This window comes from Anser cygnoides, chromosome 10 (assembly GCF_040182565.1).
Source record: "Anser cygnoides isolate HZ-2024a breed goose chromosome 10, Taihu_goose_T2T_genome, whole genome shotgun sequence".
Classification (NCBI taxonomy): Eukaryota; Metazoa; Chordata; class Aves; order Anseriformes; family Anatidae; genus Anser; species Anser cygnoides.
This window is the reverse complement of record NC_089882.1, coordinates 1977118-1995027: the sequence shown is the minus strand read 5'-3', so window position 1 is coordinate 1995027 and position 17910 is coordinate 1977118. Positions and strand designations below refer to the sequence as shown.

Here is a 17910-nt window from a genome sequence, read left to right as displayed (position 1 = left end):
ATTTATACATACAATATTGCGTCAGGTATACATATTCATTACAGGTTGCAACATCAGCCTCGCTTTTCATTCTAATTAGCTCCCCTCCCCTTTGCACATGCGTGGTGCACTCTGGTGGTCGTCCAGGTGGTCGTCCAGATGAAGTAAGGAGTCTTCCTCTCCGCTGAACTCTTTCACCTTTCTCACTCGACGCATGCTCCCTCCGCTCCTTGGTTCTGCTTCAACTCATTTCATCATCTCCAGGCCCTTATCCAAGGTCAGGTTGTACCTATTCCCTCCCAGGGTTCCCCTTCAACGATTCCTTTAAATGTTCAGTGTACTCCCTAGGTTTCCAGTATACATAGATTACTTGATAATGTAAGTACATTTAATAATATTTAATTATACCGTATGATCCATCACCTGAGAAACATTAATAGAACATCCATTCGATTCTCCCCAACACTAACAGAAGCAGGACTGTTCCCACCACAAGATCAGGTCTCCCCTAGTTCAGTCCAGCCACCCAATGCCTCTCGGGGGAATATCTCCCACTTTGCTGCTTTCCCCACTTCACGCAGCATTGCTAGCGTGCAATGGCCCCTCTACTCATTGCTCTACCGTGACTGCAGAGCATCTGCCCTGTTAAAGGCACCCTCAGACAGCATGTTTCATTTCTTCAACTTGCACCGTGCAGAGAGCTGCCAGCCTCCCCCCTGGCCTGGCCCCTGAGGTAAGGGAATCTTGCAGCAGCGCACAGCAGCCGAGCTCTGCCCATTAACCGAGGCACCCCAGGCTGGAGGCTCGCAACTAACCTCACTTCAGCATCTCCTGCCAGCCAATTCCACTGCCTATTGACCTAACAGAAAAGAGCAAACAGAGGAAAGAAAGCATTTTCCTGAGCCTGGCTTTCTCCTATTGCCCCCTCCTTCCCAAAGCATCAGAGACACTCTGCAGAGCACTGAGCTTTCAGTGCCCCTTCGTTGGCTTTGCTTCTACCTGAACAAGGAAAAGACAGGGGCTCTTCCTGAAGTTTTCCTGCTCTCCTATTATCAAGTTGTTAGGTTTGTGGGTTTTTTTGTTGTTTTTTTTTTTTTAGATCATTCTTTCTCCTTTCCTTTCCTTTCCTTTCCTTTCCTTTCCTTTCCTTTCCTTTCCTTTCCTTTCCTTTCCTTTCCTTTCCTTTCCTTTCCTTTCCTTTCCTTTCCTTTCCTTTCCTTTCCTTTCCTTTCCTTTCCTTTCCTTTCCTTTCCTTTCCTTTCCTTTCCTTTCCTTTCCTTTCCTTTCCTTTCCTTTCCTTTCCTTTCCTTTCCTTCCCTTCCCTTCCCTTCCCTTCCCTTCCCTTTCCTCCCCTCTCCTCTCCTTTTTCCTTCCCTTTTCCTCTTTCCTCTTCTCCTCTCTTCTCTTGTTTTCCTTGATATCCTATTAGTATTAGTATTTTTCATATGTCTTCCTCAGGTCTGGGGAATAAAAGCTGTGGTAACTTCTCTGGGGGTTGGCCAGCATGAATAACTCAGTCATTAATCCCACAGGCCCTTCCCAGGTGCAGCCTCGTATTAATGGTTGTTTGCCTTCTCTTTTGCTTTTGCACAGTCTTCCTTGAAAATGTCATGCAGACGGTGTAAATAGCATCAGGGTAGATAAAGCAAGGCAAATATAATTTCCATATCTTGTTCTCCACAACCTCTTTCCAGCAGAAGGAGCCATGATATCCCCTAAGTGAACTACTCACACAAGGGTGGATGTTATCCTGACACTACAGCAGAAGCAAAGCAAACAAGAAGTAAATACACAAGTGGAAATGCAGGAAAGAAAATGGAGACTGGATTCCCCACCACAGCCTTTGGGAAGTAAGGCAAAGCCAGGAGGATTACTACTTTTAGAAAATTCATATACATTTTCTAACGAACTAGTATATACAGGAACTCTAACTGGGTACCTTGAATTCTTGTGCTGACTTACAAGATAATGACCAACGTGCAAGGAGAGATGCTTGCACGTATTCCCTTTAGAAAAAGAGCTGAGACTGAATCATGAACATCTTCAGCCTTGAAACCGATGTTGCTCAGAAGGAAATACTGACGGGTGTGGTAGAAGGAGTCATTTCACAGACAATTTGATTAAAAATACAAACCCCACATCTTTTATATGCATTGTTAGAATAAAATAAAAACAGGAATTTAAACTGTATTTATTACACAGTCCTAACATTTCCCGTGTTGTCTTATCACAGTATCACAGTATCACAGATTTCTAGGTTGGAAGAGACCTCAAGATCATCGAGTCCAACCTCCGACCTAACACTAAGTACTCCACTAAACCATATCGCTAAGCTCTACATCTAAACGTCTTTTAAAGACCTCCAGGGATGGTGACTCCACCACCTCCCTGGGCAGCCCGTTCCAATGCTTAATAACCCTTTCGGTAAAGAAGTACTTCCTAACATCCAACCTAAAACTCCCCTGTCGCAACTTTCGCCCATTCCCCCTCGTCCTGTCACCAGGCACGTAGGAGAACAGACCAACCCCCACCTCGCTACAGCCTCCTTTAAGGTAACTGTAGAGAGCGATAAGGTCGCCCCTGAGCCTCCTCTTCTCCAGGCTGAACAAGCCCAGCTCCCTCAGCCGCTCCTCGTAAGACTTGTTCTCCAGACCCCTCACCAGCTTGGTCGCCCTTCTCTGGACTCGCTCGAGCACGTCCATGTCCTTCCTGTAGCGAGGGGCCCAAAACTGAACACAGTACTCGAGGTGCAGCCTCACCAGAGCCGAGTACAGGGGACAATCACTTCCCTAGACCTGCTGGCCACACTGCTTCTTATGCAGGCCAGGATGCTGTTGGCCTTCTTGGCCACCTGAGCACACTGCTGGCTCATATTCAGCCAGCTATCAACCAATACTCCCAGGTCCCTCTCGGCCAGGCAGCTTTCCAGCCACTCATCTCCCAGCCTGTAGCTCTGCTTGGGGTTGTTGCGCCCCAGGTGCAGGACCCGGCACTTGGCCTTGTTGAACTTCATACAGTTGACCTCAGCCCATCGCTCCAGCCTATCCAGATCCTCCTGCAGAGCCTTCCTGCCCTCGAGCAGATCGACACACGCACTTAGCTTGGTGTCATCTGCAAACTTACTGAGGGTGCACTGGACGCCCTCATCCAGATCATCGATAAAGATATTAAAGAGGACCGGCCCCAGTACCGAGCCCCGGGGGACACCACTAGTGACCGGCCTCCAACCAGATTTGACTCCATTCACCACAACTCTCTGGGCCCGGCTACCCAGCCAGTTTCTAACCCAGCGAAGCGTACGCCAGTCCAAGCCCCGAGCAGCCAGTTTCTTGAGGAGAATGTTGTGGGGAACTGTGTCAAAAGCCTTTCTGAGGTCAAGGTAAACCACATCCACAGCCTTTCCCTCATCCACCAAGCGCGTCACTTGGTCATAGAAGGAGATCAGGTTCGTCAAGCAGGACCTGCCTTTCATAAACCCATGCTGACTGGGCCTGATCGCCTGCTTGCCCTGCAAGTGCCGCGTGATGACCCTCAAGATAATCTGCTCCATGAGCTTTCCTGGCACTGAGGTCAAACTGACAGGCCTATAGATCCCTGGGTCTGCCCTGCGGCCCTTCTTATAGATGGGCGTCACATTGGCTAGCCGCCAGTCAACTGGGACCTCCCCCGATAGCCAGGACTGCCGATAAATGATGGAAAGAATTCTCCATGCAAATAAAACATTGGTAGGGTAAAGAGTCTGTCTGTTTCACTGCCTCTGTAAACAAGCAAAAATACATTGACAACTCCAAGCTCCCTAAAACATACATGGTAGCTGTAGACGCCTATGTCTGCATATCACCATTACAGATTTCTCTACACCAGTGATTCAGTTTGGACAGAACTGAAACTTCCCCATTTCCCCAGATATTGATAAAATAAACAGTGAAAGAAAGAAATTATTTTCCACAGCTTTTCCTTCTGGTTTTGCAGCAGGCTTTAGTTAAAATGTGATTTCCCAATGAGAACAGAAATAAGAAATAAGAAAGTCAAGTAAAAAACTGAGATTTGTGAGATACCCGTGGAGAAATCTTAATGAGACTTTGTAACTTGGCCTCTTCTTTCCCCAGCTTCAAGAGCCTCTACTCTGCTAAATTATTTACAGTCTATGTAAACTAAGAATGAGTGGAACCAGAGTATTTTGAGAAACAGATGCTGAGGTTGCCCTTTCCTCCCTCTCTACTCCTGGCAGATATATTATGTTCACAGTGAGGCTGTGATCCTGTGCAACTTTACTTCTGGGGTTGAATTTCTGTACTGTTCAGTTTTCTGCCATTCACTTGTGCTGCTTGCCTTCCCTTTCTCTTCTGTAAGCACCATCCTGTAAACTTTTAAAAGGCCCCACCCCACCCGGAGATTAAACACGAGCAGCTGACCACAGCCTCCTTTACTAGAGCTTTGTCATCAAAGCTTTTAGTTCAATTCCTGCCATAATTCTTTCTCCTGCATGTTTACATTCCTTATATTCCCACTTCAAACGCCTCACCGCATGACCCATGCTTTGTGACCATACCTAGGCTATACAAATACCTTACAGAACATTTTTTGCAGGTTTTCTGTCACCCTGTCACTGGACCAGCAGGAGTGGTCGGGCAAGCAGGGCTTACGCACCCCAGCATACTTCCCTGCTGGATCACCCCAGCCACGAAACACATTGAGATTTTAAAATAAAGCCTCAGTTCTTCAGTTGGGCAGTACAGGAGGAAATGTGAGGTGGACTGTCTCTTCACCTGATATTTCCCAATCTTGTCTTTGTCTTCTCCTTTCATTATGCTAATGTTACAGTCCAAAAAGACAGAGAAAAGAGGGAGAGAAGACCGTTTTATTTATTTATTTATTTTGTGCAAATTGGGGCCCAGTAACTTGAGCAATAATTAGGAGATCTACAAAATGTGACAGCTGGTGGTGGGCTCTCATCTATTTCCCTTTGTAACTGAGTACCTTGCACGTGTTCCTAAAGCCCTTTTGTTGTTAACATTCTTTTTTACCAGAGTTTTTTGTATTACACCGTTATTCTAGCTAAACCCCACCCTTCCATTACCTTGCCCTTATTATGATATCCATTTAGATACACAACGACCAACCACAGTTTCTGTCTCCCCGAGACTGGTCAGCCCCAGCTACCAGGAAAGGTGAAGCTTCAGTGTCATCCAAAGTTCGGTAACATGGGAAAACAAAAGTCAAAGAGGACAAATCCCGATGTTGTGCACTCAGACAGGGAAGCTGCAGTTGCCTCAGAAGACCAGTCATCGCTGAGGAAATGCAGGTGAAAAGATGGGGACTCAGCAAAGCAGCATGGAGGTGGGAGGACCTAAGCAGTGAGCAAGAGCTGCTATGGAACAGAGATGCCTCCACACCTACTCTGTTGAAAGCAAGTAGGCCTTGTGTCACAACAAATGGGTTTAATCATATGCTTAAGTGCCAAATGATTCCTCCAAATATTTAGCTCTTAAAAAAAATCCAAGAAAATATAGAAGCTTGTGGGTGCAGGGTACTTTACAGCAAAGTTGCTGCTGTTAATCCTTACCAGCTGTGATGAGGACAAGCTTTTTTTCCCAGTACACTGTGAGACTTCAAAGTGTGTTGCTAACATTTTTGCTTAATGCTCCTCTCTCAGACAACTGCATCTGCCCTGCTGATAACTAAAGAAATAGTAGCTTAGAAAAATAAGGCTGCCTTAGATTGATGATGTCAATTGACTGTGGGTAGGGCTCTTGATCCCATCATTTTTTCCATCCATGCCACTTAAAATTTACTGTTTCAATCACAGTTTTAGCAGTACATGGTGTTCTTGGTAAACAATCCAATGCAGCAATGTGCCACAAACAGAGTTTTGTTCCTAGAATAAATGCAGCATAAGATTATAAGGGACATATCAAGGGTTTAGACAACAACCAAGCTTTAAGACTGATTTCTTAAAGATAGAACGTCATATAAGAATTCTTGCCTTTCCATATATCATCAATGATTCAATACATATTCTCCTGGCTTCTTAAGAACACTATTAACTGTAATTTCTACAGAGTAATGAGATTTAATCATCCATTTCATAATTACACACACTCCCTAGCCCCAGGCCATTTCCAATTGAAGGTAAACATGATGGGACCTGAGACAAGAGCACAGGAAAAAGAGGGTGTGGAGAATGTTAACAAGGAGACAAAGGTAAAAGCAATTGCTTAAAGACCCAAGCTAATCTGGAAGGATTATCAAAACCAAAAAATAATTCAACTGTGGGAACGAAGAACATGCCAGGAGAGCACAGGGCAGTTATGGCTGAAGGAGCAACTGCGCAGGACCCAGAGGTGGTTGGGGCAGTGAAGCTAAAGCCTAGGAAAAAGCCAAAGGCCCATGTAGGTAGCAGTCAGTAGTGTCAGTCAGTCCCTTTGCATGCTCCTGCTCCAAGGACCTCCTTGCTGCTAATCCAGAAAACCGCTGAAAAGACACTGCGTGAGGCACAATTATGTGGTTCAGTGCTTTATGCACTTAATGTCCTTCATCCCTGAGCTCTCAGTCTCTCACTGTGGCTACAAGCACTGCAGCAGTGCTGCTCTTCCCTGTCGTGTCTGAGGAGGACTTCTCCCTGAGAACGAGTTTGCTGGCTCAGTAGATTGATATCTGTGGAAGGGAGCATTGGTAAAATAACGCAGTGCTTATACAGAACTTGATCTTTTGGAAAAAAAAAAAAAGCATGAAAAAAGAGGAAAGGAATAAAGAAATAATTAGGGAGAACATGTCAGAAACAGACAAAAAGGACAGACAGGCAAGGCAGAAACAGAAAAAAGTGTCTCTTAGGTTTCAGGCAATGACAGTCGCTGGAGAAGCTGAACAAAATATCATCTTCTGCTGGATTTTCATTGAGCGTTTTCACTCCCTGGCCTCACTGTTCACGCAGCACTAAGTCTCTGTGCAATTCCTGTGACATAACACAAAAAATTACACATTGCACTGCAGCATGCCATGGGCAAACATGTGCCTTAAATGCTGTGTTGGTCCCCTTACCGTGCCGCTCTGCTCAAAGGGGACCTGAGAGTGCTGGAAGCAGACAGGAAGGCATTCTGAGTGGGACTTCTGCAGGCTCTCCCGTCTGTGGGACGTTTCTGCCCGTGTTGCAATAGATGATTTGTACATCGCCCACACAGGGACCGGATAACACTTCCATCTAGTGGACAGTCTGACAGATCTATGCTATTGTGTGCCAAGGCTTGCTCCTCAGGCTGTCTTTGACTTCTTACTGTTTTAGAAAAACCTTAAAATGGTGATATCAAATTCTTCTACGTCAGTATGGTAGAGATGAGCTCATCTGGGTGAAAAGCTCTCAGGCGTCTAGCTGGGCGGGTATCCAAGTTGAAAACAGATCGATTTGATCAGATACGATGCCTTGGAATTTTCCATGCGTATTTCATCCAGGAATCCTAGGGTGAAGTTTACGTAGGCCTGATAGGTTTGAGTAGGTTTTTATCTTAAACTAGATAGTTTCCAAACCTAATTCCATTTCCACTGAAGCAAATTTGAAGCTTAGATCAACAAGTAGACCCAGGAAAATCAGCGATCTATAGGCTACGTAAAAATGAACTGAGAATCGTTTACACTTCTCTGTATACATAGCTTAATCTGTGGGGAAAGAAGAAAAAGGAGGGCAACAGAAAAACCAAACCAAACCTGTTGTATCACTTTGGAAATACCCAAAGGGGAGTTTAGGAGGAAAAAAAAAAAAAAAAAAGCTTCTCCCATCTCTTTTATATAATGACCATAGTAAATCCCAGAGAAAGCCTGTCAGCATCAACACACTTATTGCAGATTGCAAGAACAGGTTGGATGTTTTTCGCCATTTATCAAAGCAATAGTGTTAAATTTTATTTCTCAGAGCTAGGTACAACATATATTTTTGAAATCCCTTTCTGTTTCAAGCTTCTATACACAGATTGTCCAACTAAATTAAAAAAAAAAAACACACCAAACAAAAAGCCTACCACAACCATGACCACCAACAAAATGAAAAAAAAAAACACCCACAAAACTGAAAGCCAAATACCCAATCCCAGCCCCTGAGGGAAACCAAGTACCCAAATCCCAGCCCCTGAGGAGAACAAATGTCTCCACCCTCTGCTTTCCAAGCAGTCTTTCATCAGAGTCAGTCTGGCTGTTGACTCAAAGTGACCTCTATCATCTGCAAGAAAACCTCCTGAACAGCCAGCTGAATTAGCTGATGAATTAGCACAGATGCTCAGATTGCTCGGGTGAGTGAGAGGTCTTCAGACTTCAGCTTCACTCCATTTTCAGATACATCCGTAGTGCTCAAAATTAAAGTCAAAGGAGCTGCTACCCCCCTTCATTTTGAACACTGCCATTTTAAATGCTGATCTTTCCTTTACAGACCCCAGCAAGTGGGCAAACATGACGCCATAAACAGGAAAACATCCCAAGCAAGCGGAAGGGACCATGTCTGTGGGCCTGAGCTGGTGGCAGGTGACGCAGTGCATAGGGCTGACTCCTACGAGCTAAAATAAAGGTACCATTGTTTGAGACTGGTGAGCTGGTACCATCTAGGGATCAAAAGAAAAACAGGCAAAGCCAAGGCAAATAGTGATAGCAAAGGGTTAGTGTGTTCCATGGGGATTTCTGACCCTTATTTCTTTAGTATATATAAAGATTGGCCTGCAAGTTACTGCAGGCTTAAGCACAGTGTTTAGGAGCATCTTATTCTGCCTTTGAAACGTGCCAGGAAATTCCAAGAGGGCAACTCAGGATCATATTGTCCCTAGGCTGGCTGGAGTACCTCGCTGGGTGATTCGAGCATGCTTACCCCAGTATCGATACCAACAGGAGAAAAAGGAACTGCATATATTTAGCACATCTCTGAAAGAAAGATTCTTTCTCTCAAAATCTTAAGTTGATTATTACAATTTGAAAGCTATTTATAAAAGCAAAAATCAGGAACTAGACATTTTAAAGCATGGTCCTAACAGCTCCCGCATCCTCTCGCGGCACAGCAGCTCCCACGCCCTGCGTGTGCAGGATCGGAGCAGTCTGGTGCAGACAGCCCACACAAGCAAGGAGCATCAGCTCAGCAGCAATCCCCCAGAGGCTTCAGGAGGACTAGAAGATAATGAAATAGAGGCAGCAATAAAGCAAAGCATATTTCAGGTTTCTGCATAGGCCTAAAAAAAGGGGAAGATTTTAGGTATTGATTGCAACCATGACTTTTTGCCTACTCTGGAGGGAATGTGTAATTTGGCCGGCATGGACGAGCTTTCAAAATCCAGGCCAGAATTAACTATGCTTAAATGATTTGTAGGAATAAATGATACGAAGATAGCTCTCCCTCCTCTAAATACATTCGCTCTAAACAGTAAGTAGCTTGGAGAGACACAAATTATGCTTCTCTTTTATAATCTGTGGAGGCAAACAACACCTCCTACTCCAACAACCAGCCATGGAAGGGAGACTGATGACTCAGTTTTGCAGACCTGGAACAGGGTAGGTATTGCCAAAGAGCTGCTAGAGGAATTGCCTAAGAGAGAAAAGCTTAACAAGAGCGCCTGGAGGAGCTGGCATCGGGCAAAAAGCTTAACGCCTTCCTGGCAGAGACGCATGGGGGTGTTCACCCTCCTCCTATGAGAGCAGTGGTAGGGACAGTGACATCCTACCATGCTCTTAAAACTCTGGCCAGAGGCAGCTAAACCTTAATGTCCAAAATGAGGGAGGATTAAGATCTCCCTCTTTTCTCTAGCTCCTTCTCTCTTAACATCTCCCCTCTCCACAGGGCTGAAAATAAGATGTGAAGCACCAAAGTTGTCACCCTGGGTGCCACAGCCAGAAGGATTCGGTAATTCTCAACACTCATCACACATGTGAGAGGTAAGACTTGAGTCACCCCCTGCTTGAGAAGAAAAAATAAATTAATATTTAGTCACAGAAGCTCATTGCTGCTCCGAGTGAGACAGAACAGCTCTCAGGAATCCTGGAAAGGCACAACATGCAAATGCCCAACAGCTGAAAGATATTCTGAGAAGGAATATTTTGCAAGAGAAGGTACTACAGCTGACACACCTACCTTGCATTACAGCTTCCAAGGAAGCATTGTATACAGCAATTTGGAATGCATATACAACCCTGGGAGCAGCAGGTTTTTTAACAGCTAATGCATTTCCTTCAGCTGTATGAGGTGTCATTTGACATTTATATTCCACATGGATCTTTTCTGCAGTTATTCGGACGTAACTGATAGGTTACAAGCTGCTGTGCCTCTTGGAAAGCACACAGCTTGACTGAGAAGTACCAAGGTCTTCTGTACAGTTAGGTGGGAGAGAGGAAACAGAAAACCTGTAGCTATTGCAGAGGTGTTGCCATTATGGGGTTAATTAGGCTTTAACAACTGAGGCACGGCACACATTTTTCTGAGGATTAATGACCATCTGGAAGAAACTGATGGCCTAGGAAACCCTGATCATCAGTGTTTAAGGCTTGTCCTTTCTCAAGGTCATTAGCACAGCTACAGGGTAGGGCTGGATCAGAGGCCAAATGCCAGCCCAAAGCGCTCCCTCACACCCCATAGAAGTTTGCACCTGGCTTTGGGGGTTTCCAGCTACCTGCTGATACACTGATACTGGTGAGAAGGTTTCAGGAGCATTCAGAAACTTGTCTGAATGATGGGTAAAAGCTTCACAGATCAGGTAGGATTTAATCTGTTCAGTTTATAATATCCCTCAGTTAATTTGTTGTGCAAGCAGAGGTTCTCTTCCTCTGAAGCTCACAAGCAGGTACTGCACTAGTGTTAGTCCCCAGACATGCCAAAACCACAGCGGCTGAGAGTTGTGCCTGCCGTACCCAACAGCACGAAGTCTCCTACAAAAAAGGCGGGAAATGAAGAATAACCCAACCAAATCGGAGATATTTTCTTGCCTATTCCCTAGGTATGAAATGGGAAGGTTTATATCATCGATATTTTTATACAGATGTGAGAGCACACACAACAGTCTCATTATCCACAGAGGTGTGATCATTTTATGCCTCACAAAACTGTTAGATTATCTTTTAGCCTGTTGCTTCCCAAGACAGGTGATACATTTTGGCTCTGTGGTTTTAAATACACTTGACAAGTAAAAAACATTTTCTTCCTGTTTGTTTACCTTGCCTCCAATTCTGAATAAAGTAAAACAAAATTCCTCCACCTGTTTTCTAAAGTTAGTATTATTTCTTGCTCTGTCACGTACGTGTTTCTAAACACACCTATGAATTGTTTTGTCACTCCATCTCCAGCGGTCTTCATTTGGCAGAAGGAAATAAAAGTTTTCATGGGGCTACATAGGCTAAGGCCCAGATCTTTTCCCATGTGCCTGCTCATGTGGAAACTCCTAACGTGTACACACCATTATTGTCCTTGCAACCTGCACTAAGAAGCATTCACCAGATGGAAGTCATCTGCCAGTGAGCGCCCAGTTAACGTGGCTGTTTATCTTTTCCTTTCTTCTCTAACCTAGAACTAATTTCAGTTTTATGTCTTTTTGTATCTACATCCTCAGCTCATGGTCAACTAGTGTCAGAGGACCTCTGCTTCAGCATGCAGACGTGGTACAAAGCTGCTGATGCTTTCCCTCTGGTCCTGAGCTCCTCTGCTTCATTAGGATCTCCAAAATAAGTTCTGGAAGTGCTTATAGGGGCAGATGAGTTTTCCCAGCTGCCCTTCCTGTCCTGCTGGAGATTAGGCCTCTTTTTCCCCTTTCTGTAATAGAAATAGCTGGAATGAATATACTCTGGCTTTTCAGCTGCCTCAGTTCATTGCCTGCTGTATTAACCGAGACACTGAATTAGTTCATCCCAGCAGGACTCTCCAGAGAGAACCTGAAATTACTATTTACTAGACTACTTTACGTCCCTCAGTTACTTCCAGTAAGGCAATTTTCCAAGTTCTTTTGAAAATCAGAATAAGTGGTTTTTATCCCTTTGCCCTTTATCCTCTATTTTGTCATTCAGAGTTTTATTTCAGAAGCGTTTCACCCTGCCTTCCCCCCAGTCAGAGACATTATTGGGCACTGCAGCTCTGTACTGCACCGGGGAGTCCTGCAGAAGCAGACCATCTGCAAAAGCCATTAACCAAGTCAGCTGTTGGCCAAGGCCAGCTAGGAAAGTTTGATTCAGAATGGCCCACTTCTTTCCCTCCTGCCCTCCGAGAGCGTGGGAAAGATCCAATGACTTCACAGTGCTTCATTTTAAAGAACTTTTCAAGTCAAAGCAGTTGCAAAACAGGCTGAGAACAATGCTGGATTTTCCCATGAAAATCCTGTGGATGAGGTTTGTCTTTCTGCCAGATCAGACTAACGCAAACTGGCCCCTCTTACCCCAACAAGATCACCTCACCCCGCAGAGAGCTGCAGGAACAGGCCCAAAGATGATGTTATCTGCGGTCTGCAGCTGGGCACAAGGAGCCAGTTACCAAGAGGGCTGTCAGCAGCTAAACCCTATGAGCTCCTGTCTCCTAGCCCCTGACAAAACCTGCATGTGCAAGTTGAACAAATCCATTTTCCCTATCAGCGAAGAAAGCATGGCTGAGCAATGTGAACAGTAAAAAGGCTCCCCAAAATTTTTACGCTTGCTTTTGCTCAAATTAAGAGCAGCTGGGTAATGTCATGTTTTCAGAGTCCATTTCTGCCTGGTCAGTAGCAGGAGGCATTTGACACAGCAAATTGCTGATAATTGATCACATTGAAAGCAATCCCCCTAAAACCAAACCAGATTTTTTCTCCGGCAGGGTTGGTCAATGTGGTTCAAGTAGCTCTGGACTTGAGCACAGTGTGTATTTATCCATTATTTGCCTTCAGCCTCCAGTTACAGACAAGCCTAGCCTTAAGCCCCTGCAGTGCGTTCACCTAGCATCCTGCCCATTGCCGTTTGCTCCAGCTCTTCTTTTGCTCACCAGCATTTGCCCAGACATTGAAAAATTGTTTTATGACTACTTAGCAAAAACATATTGCTTCAAACATTTAAAACCCAGGAGCTTAAAGTGTATCCCAACTACCAACAATATTGTCTTCTGCAAAATACATCCCTGTGTCCAATAAGGGGGGATCAGCGTTTCTCACTCCAGAACACTCATTGGCAGGTACCGCATGGCAGCAGGGAAATCCCAGAAATGTCTCTCTACAAAATTACACTGCATCCTTCCCCAGTAACCTTTCCCCTTTAACTTTCTTCTGTTCAACCCTCTCTGCTGCTGATCCACTCCTGCTCAGTCTCTGCCACCTCTGTCAGCGCAGCTCTGGCATGGGTGGCAGTGGGTGAGGGAAGCCGGGGCTCACCAGTGCTAGCTGCACCAGCTGCTGATTTCCAGCCACAGAACCGCTCTGAGCAGCATGGGAACAAGCCTACAAGCAGCCCTCCCAGGACAGCTGTCCCAGACATGAACTGCTGATCCATAACTCTCCGGTAAACACAGTGAACAGGAAAGACAACAACAAAAAATCTACTCTCAAATCGCCAAGACATAAATTAAAATGATATTGCTACTTTTCTATTGCCAGCTCTCTAGGGAAGTGTTATTTCCATAGTAAAACAGGTCCATTTGAAACAGTGATGCATATCTTCCCCCTCCTAATTGCTCCACTTCCCCAGGAAATCCCCTGGTCCATGCTCTTAAGAGTTTTTGTTATCAGATAATCTGGGTGTTTGGCATATGTCCATGGGACCACTTAAGTATTGTCTCCTTTGAGGTGTAGTGTATGTCCTAAAACCCTTAAAGGCTTAACCAAAACCCTTTGTTCTTATGCTTTGTTTCTCTGAGAGTCTGCTGAACACAAACAGCATTATTGTGTTCTCAATTGTAGATTTGTTAATCCAAATAAATTATTGTCAATAACCCAAGTGCTGTACCTCCATACCCTGTAAACAGCAAGCCACAGTCTTACACGAGTGCTATGAACATTTTAGAGTCTTTGAGTACTGTGTTTAACTCAACAAAATACAGGAACACAAGGGGGGAGAGAGATACAGGAAAAAGAGTGAAAGAAAACTGGAGACAGAAGCATGGTGGGTGGGATCTTCAGAAGCTTGAGGTAACCACGGGGCAAATCACGTCTTATAGGACAGTCAATCCCATCACCTCTTTGGGAAGGGGGAGATGCTGCCCCATCCACTCCTTCTCCTTCCTCATGGTGCCCTTACCACTCATCAGGCTCTTTTTTGAATAGCCAAGGCTGCTAAATGGCCGGAAGCCAAACCCAGTGCCTGCACAGTTGGCTTTCTGACCCAGCCCCGGGAGCACTGGGTCACAAGGATAGCAGAGCAGCAAGACATCAACCTTTGGAGGTCTGATGTGATGCCTAACCTTGCCCTTTTCGGGGCCTTTGAGGGGAGCAGTACTACTTCAAGTTGTACTGCACCCTGCTTTGTGGGCTTTTGTCCGTAACAGAATCAGGGAGCTGCCTTGGGCTATAAATCATTGAAAAAGAAGGGAAAGAGGGTAACTAACCTGTGTCAGTCACCTGGTCCGATTCACAGGGTGAGCCTGGGGCACTGCAGCAGCCCAAGCAAGGGGGCAGAACAGGGACAGGAGCAAACAGTGGGTCCTGGGGACAGGACCCCATTGCTGTCAAAGGAAACAGAGCACAATTATCCTTCTATTCTTATTGCCTTCACAGGCCTATTTAGCTGTATACTGTTTAATATAATATTTGATTATACACACATGGAAACCATTACTTTCAATCCTAAATTATTTAAAGCTTTTCTCATTTTATTTTGATTGTTTGCTATAGGACCTTGGAAATAAAAGAAGGAAGGAGGAGAAACAGGAAAAAGCAATACAAATAACCAAAACATTCCCCCATCCCTCCTTCCAGGGAGACAGCCTGGCCCCAGTGAAATACACATCAAAAATTCCCATTGTTTCAAATGGATGCTTTTTCAGCATTAGTCTTTATAGGCTGGACCAAATTCTGAGTTTTCAACTAGGCACAGAAAATTGCAGCAAATTCTGACTTTATTTATGTTGTTTTAAAAACACAAGCTAACATATCTAGCACATTTTTTGATTCTGGCAGAAAAAAAAAAAAAAAAAAAAAAGAAAAGATGTTATACCTTGTCTTTTCTACTATGTCAAGGTCTTGGTCATACCTGTCAGCCAGAGGGCCCTATTGTCTGTAACATCCTAAATTGCACTGACACTCTGTTTAGGGCAGTAAAATTAATTTGTGATAAATAAAATTGCTCCAAGTGAAACAAACAAACAAACAAAAACCCACCACCCTAATATTCTAGAGTTTACTTTTTTATTTCTTTACTTTGAGCACATTCAAATAATAGTTAAAGTGTTGTTACTGTGTTATTGCCTTAGTATCATTGCAACAGAAATAAGAATAGTAAATAACTTCTTTTTTCCCATTAAATTCTTTCTATTTGTGCCCCAAGCATCTAATCATAGGTGCAGCCAACAAAACACACAGCAACTTGCATATACTCCTATGGCTGACTAGAGTAAATGGCAGAAGGACTGCGCTAATACTAAATAGCCCAGCACTCATTACAGAGCACACATACTGTTATGTAGGGGCACAGAATTAAGCAATTCAAGCCCTGTGTCTAGCTTGTGTTCAGTTAGGTATTCAGAAAGTTTGTAAGATGTAACTGAGGTCTTTCTAAGCAGCTATGTTCAAGATGGTAATTGCAGATGACCCATCGTTATTAACTCAAGCCCTTAACCATCGACTGAGCTAACATGATCAGCCACAACAGCTTGAATATAAATCACATAAAACACTCCTTTTCTAGAAGATGCAAAGCTGGTCTTCAAGCGCTGAAGTTGCTGTTCTTTTGCAAGGTTATTTGCAAGTTTTACAGGGTCTGTGACTCACAAAGCAGAAGAGAACTTTATAACGCCCATGTGCCCTTTGACAAGCTTAGTTTGTGGCTGTTGTGTTGTTCTAATTAAATTTTGTCAAGGTTAGTAATCTAGGAACCGTGGTCAAAGGAAAGCATCAGTAATTTAACTACATCCCACAAAAGATACTGTCATTATCATGTCACATGTGACTTTATCTAGCTGGATATAGGTTCTGTTCAGAAGCACGCATACATAAACACTGATTGCCAAGTAATTACCATTTTATGAATAAAAAAATCACTATTAATTAAACTTGCTGGTTTTATATCAAGGGTTTGATATTTTAAGAGAGAAAATCTTATCTACAACAAGTAAGCAAGGAAGCATCCAGCAGATACGCCCAATGTTACCTATCTGACAAAATCACAGTTTCAGCAGAATTGGCTAGCGCCTACCCAACAGCACTCGTTAACTATGGCCCTTCATCCATTTCTCACATAATGCACTTTACTCTTTACCATTGTGCATCCTGGAGCTTTCACCTGAAGCATAAGAAGTGAGGAATAAGCCATTCCTCTGCTGCAGATCTCCACTGCAGGAGCTGCACTGCATTTGCCTGACTGTATGCTTTTTAACTCTTTCATATGCTGATTTTGATTTCTGCTTTTCGTATGAAATTGCAGAGGCAGTGCAGAACCCAACCCTAGCCCCATGAGTGTGCCACTTAAACCCTCTTAAAGCCCACGTTTCTCCTGACTCAGTTCAAAGTTGATCAATTTGACTTTTTCCAGCCCTAAAATGTAGTGGTGTACAAAAATAAAATAAACAAAACAAAATAAAATCACTGAAATTCACAGACATTTAAAAAAAAGTAGAACAAGGGACAGATTATTCGGGCCCCTATTTCTGTCACACTGATTTGCATTATAGTAATTGGGAAAAAAAATCTGTTGAAGCAAAAATAGCTTTCTACAGTCCCTATACCATCCAGTTTTTAATAAATTATCTCAGATATTTGCATAAGGACACACAGCTGTGTGCAGCACTTGGAAGCACCAGCAGTCCCAGGCTTTTTTGTGTGCTCTTCACTAGCACCAGTAAAATCAGTGATTTGCCTGAGGTTAGGTTACAGCCTTGTTGCTGTTCTGTTTCTGTCTTTGCTAAGTGCACAAACGAGTTAGTGACCTCTACACCTAAAAAGTGTCATTGATTACCAACAACTCAAACTATAGAGTGTCTGTGTCTTAACGATAAATTAGGGATTAAGCCCTAAGGAGTATAATACATTGCAGCAATAGGTTACAGTAAATATGTACACTGATACTTTCAAAATTGCAAAGCCAGATGATAACCAGACCACCTTACTAAGTCATAATGTCCGTATTAAATCAAGTTGTACCGGTCCCATTTTGTGAGCTGGTGAACCCAAACTCAGGAAGCATTTTAAAAAAAGTTGAAACCCTGAGTGTCAGTCGCTTCCCAGCTCTAACACACTCATCTCAGCAGAATGTTTTATTGAACTCTAGACGACGGACAAACCACTGCATGCAGACGAATGGATCCCTGTGTACAAGTACTCCCTGCGTGTAACACATGCTAGAGGGAATTTTCTTATAGACTGAGAAAGGATGTTCCCCAGAGCAGCTTTAATTTTTGTGCTTTGTGTACACGGTTGATACTGGCACAGCATTGAGGAAAAGGGGGAGAAAAAAGGGAAAAAAGGACAAAAAAAAAGGATAACCAGAAAGCACATTTGGTTTTCTCAAATAATAAGAAAGCTCACTGTGATTTTCACTGTGATTTACCATGGCATAGACACATCCAGGCAAGGCAGCAGGACCCCCGAGCTGACTTGCCAGACAGGACACAAGTGCTGGGCTTTGCAGGCTGGGAGGCAGATGACCTGGTCTGGCAACTCTTCTGCTCCCTTGCAGTTCCTATCAACTCTAACAACTGCTGGCAGCAGACCATGACAGCCAAAAAAAAATAAAAGTAACTAATGAGACAAAGCTTTGATACCTGATCTGAGCGTACACATAATGAAACACAGACAATAGAAGAAAACATTTAAGGGC

The 17910-nt window shown here is 43.9% G+C and overlaps 1 long non-coding RNA gene across 8 annotated transcripts in view; it reads right to left on the bottom strand.

Annotated features, from left to right (window-relative positions):
• LOC125179950 (uncharacterized) overlaps positions 1–17910 on the bottom strand; it is a 47062-nt gene that overhangs the window by 19940 nt on the left and 9212 nt on the right. For 6 of the 8 annotated variants that reach the window (XR_010833932.1, XR_010833933.1, XR_010833930.1 and 3 more), the window contains 3 exons: positions 14486–14602; positions 7021–7632; positions 1920–6934 (listed from right to left, as the gene is read on the bottom strand). This is a non-coding gene — a long non-coding RNA (uncharacterized lncRNA). Of the gene's footprint in view, positions 1–1919; positions 6935–7020; positions 7633–14485; positions 14603–17910 lie in introns of those variants that run through there. The other 2 variants (XR_010833931.1, XR_010833935.1) reach the window with 2 other exon arrangements.